Raw genomic sequence first — 4001 nt, 5'->3', positions numbered from 1 at the left:
GAGATTTCAGCGGTGACTCTGTCTGATCTCAGTTGCCACGCACTCGCCTTCTCCATACTTTGCTCAGACATAAGCGCTCTTTCAGACTCATTGAGTCTACCTGCAGGTTTCCTGGAATCAAAATGAAAGTAGAGAACAAAAATCACTCAAGAAATCTCATCCTCGTCACCAAGATTGTTGTGGAAAAATACACTGAGCATCGACCCAAACTGACTCAGATTTATCGAAAGAAACTTCAAACCTCTGCAAAAGGATCAACACAGCACCAACGGGGTTCGTACCAGCACTGACAAACAGGCAAAATAATAACAGCTCCTCTATAGCCATACAGATACAGTGAAAATGAAAGTGTTTTTTGAATTTTATTTTCTGTAAATCATTTGATTTATTTAATAAATTAAATATTATATTTTAGAGGGCCGTTCTAATCTGATATTCCATTCTAGCAAATGACAAGCAAATAAAACTAAGTACACTTTTAAAACTTTTTTTTAAAATTCATTTTTATTTGAATTCAATTCATTTTATTTATATAGCACCTAATCACAACAACAGTTGCCTCAAGGCGCTTTCTATTGTAAGGTAGACCTACAATAGTACAGAACCCAACAATCATATGACCCCTGTGAGCAAGCACTTTGGCGCAGTGGGAAGGAAAAACTCCCTTTTAACAGGAAGAAACCTCCAGCAGAACCAGGCTCAGGAGGGGCGGCATCTGCTGCGACCGGTTGGGGTGAGAGAAGGAAGACGGAATAAAGGACAGAAAAATGCTTAAATGTAATGTGGTGAAATTATATCAACCAGGTGGTTCATGAGACAATTATTTTAAAGTAGTCTGGTTTTAACATTAACAATGAAGAATTATAATAAAAATGTAATGCATCTAGGCTACGTCCACATGTACCCAGGTATTTTTGAAAACGCAGCTTTTTAGATGCAGGTGTCAGGTAAACTTTAACGTGCTCGTGAGAAAACCCTAGAGAAGAAATTAGGTCTCTTCAATGGGGCATTTCTTTTGAAACTTTTGACAATCACGTTTTCAATATTGTCTTGGCCATTAAACATTAACTCCAGGACAGTGTTGGATTTTTCCACTTTTGCCGGAGTTCATTGTACACTTTCACACTGACTTCTTCAGTGTTCTCTAAGGACATTTTAAGCTTTTGGGACAAAATTTTAGCCCAAATCCTGTGGGTAAACCTGTTCATGATGGCTTTATCTGCCCCTGGAGGCAATTTCCTTGCCTCATTTGCGTTGCTTATAGCGTGCAGAACCAAATCTTTAGTGAAGCTTTCAACAACTTTTACGTACTCTTCTCGGTTTTTATATATAGTGAGTACTCTTTTTGGTAAGGCCAACAGGTGTTTTGTAAATGTTGGGACAGTAATATCGTCAAGCTGTTCCCTCAGACATAAAATCAAATACTTCTCCTTGCAGTTATGTGCTTTGCAAAGATTGGTGAAAATGTCCTTGTTGATATTGGTCAGCCTTTTTGGAGATAGATCCAAATCCCTCTCGTCAATCTGAGGCCAGATTTTTTCAAGCAGGCGATCGCTGATAGAGTCGGAGTTGTGGCACCGTGTGAAGTCCTTGTATTTAGACGAGGCTTTGCCTGCGGCCTCTGAAACTACCAACTGAATAACTTTATAAACACAAATCTTTTCTTCAGACAGATAATCAGATGCCAGAGTGACATCATAAGAACCAAAATCTGAATCAGACTTATGGACTGACCTATGTAGTGTTTTCTTCACAGGCTTTTCCAGGGGGAAGCTTCTATGTTGTCCAAGTCTTTTGAGTAGTTTTTCTTCAAAAAGCTCTTCTTCGGTTCCACTGTGGCTGCGGTGAGGGTTTGAGGAAGAAACATCTGGGACGACACAGACGCTTCTTCCTCAGATGAATCACTAAAACCAATAAAAACATTTAGATATATGTTAGGTGGCGTTGGTGCACGATGCAGTGATATTTCGCTTTTTCACTGTCAGCTGTGGATGTTTTATCAAGACTGCTCTCCTCTGCAGTCAAATGCAGCTTGAGGTTTTTTGAGTCTGAAGAGTCCTCCAGTCCTGGAGTTTCTGTTTCTTCATTATCACCGTGGTCATCTACAGAAATTTCTTTCAGGATGCTGTCCTTTGCTCCTGTTTCTTCTGTTTTCTCAGGGGACTCTGTGTCCACTGAGTGAAGACAGGCCTCATCAGTCTGCGTGGACACTGGATCTCCCTTCTCCACGGTTGTGTCCATTGCGTCCTCTAACATGGAACAAAGTTTCAACATGTCTTTCAGCAAAGTGGAAGGCAGCTCAGTGTTGCAGTACTCTGGGTTGAACTGCAGAGATTGCCACTGTGGTACAATTGTACCAAAAAAGTGGTCACTTAAGGACTTCCATGTTTCAACTGAGGTGTTACTGTGTGGAGTTGTCATGTTTAAGTTTGTATTACTATTTCTCTGACTCTGAAATGTAGAAGAGGAAATAAATTGTTGGCTGGTTGGAGTTGGACTAGGCATGTGTGCTCTTTGTAAACCAAATGCTTGGGAGTCTGGACGGCTCCTTTATATAGGTTTAAGCCCCGCCCACGTTCGGCTGCAGCCACTGTGACGTCATCCACTTTTCTTTGACGTTGAACCTTCAAAGGTTTGGGGGCGGGGTTTAAGCTAATAGGGCTTCGGAGCGTGATGTCACGGGGGTGGGCGTGGAAAGGATTTTGGCCCGATTCACCATTTTGGGGGTCTAAGCTAGGAGCGATAGCATAGCCATGGTTCGTACTTGCTGTGTGCTCGGCTGCAATCTTACGACCGGCACGGGAATAAGGTTGGATTGTCTTTTTATGCTTTCCCAACCTGGAAGCGACATGAGGCAGCTCGTGTATCGATGTTACCAAACGAAGGCGTCTAGCCTGGATAGCAGCTGTGAGATGAGCTGACGTGCAGCTCTCTTCCATCTCCAAATATCTGTTGGTGCTCCAGACATTTTCATTCCGGTAAGTTCTAAATATGTTCATATCTCTCTTTATAGCCTATTAGTTTTCATTTTCGATGCGCTCTGAGCTCATAGCAAATTAGAACAAACATCCTACTGAGTGATTTTGCAGAACTACCGTCTATTTATAGAGTTGCTAATTATTTGGCATTATTGCAGCAAACCAGCCGATGAAACGGATGAAACATCATGACTGGTTTCCAGCGCTACACGAGGGACCTGCTTCAAACAAACCACCATGCCAATCAGATTACTTCTTCCATGTGAGGGTGAAGAGGTGACCCTTCTGGATAAGATGGTGAAGGTTTGCTGCGTTTGGTGAACAGTGTGATAATAAAACCAAAGAAGAATGAAACCTGCTCCTGTTAAATGTTCTTAAGTCTTGTGCTGTTATTTTTTCAAAAGATACAGTAAATAAAGTAATGTTAGTAGTGGGGTGATATCATGTAAACACTCATGATTTGGTGTAAACATTTTGTCATTTGTAAACTGTAAATGACATGGATTCTACACTGTTACTGATGTGATGTTCTATAAAGTGGTTTTAATAAAAAATAAAAAAAAAAGGCAAAATAATTTAGTTTCTTTATTCAACTTTTGAACAGTGGGACTCAGTCAGTACATATTCAGTAAATGCAAATTATTTACACAGCAGTGCACTACAGGCATACATCTAGACCCCTAGATAAAACATGATGGCATTATAGCAGTGACAACTCCTCCACAGTAGCAGGTGGGGTTTTTCTTTTTTGAGGACGGCTCCTTTTACCTGTCACTACAGATGGTCTGTGTATGTTTTGATCAAGAGCCTTTTTTTGGGCAGCTGAAGAGAAGTCGTCTATCTTATGGCCAACCTCTGGGTGTATCTTGGTATTATTACCAGGCAAAACCCAGTATGCAGGTTCATCTGTAACAGTCCTTGTGCCACGGATCAACACTGTTCCGTCTACTTTAGACAGAAGAGCAGCGACGTGGGTGCAGGTCTCTGCGACTCCGGCCATACAGCTGCAGCGGGCGGCTTCAA

Source organism: Astatotilapia calliptera, unplaced genomic scaffold (genome assembly GCF_900246225.1).
Source record: "Astatotilapia calliptera unplaced genomic scaffold, fAstCal1.2 U_scaffold_50, whole genome shotgun sequence".
NCBI classification, from domain to species: Eukaryota; Metazoa; Chordata; class Actinopteri; order Cichliformes; family Cichlidae; genus Astatotilapia; species Astatotilapia calliptera.
This window is presented reverse-complemented; position numbering follows the sequence as displayed.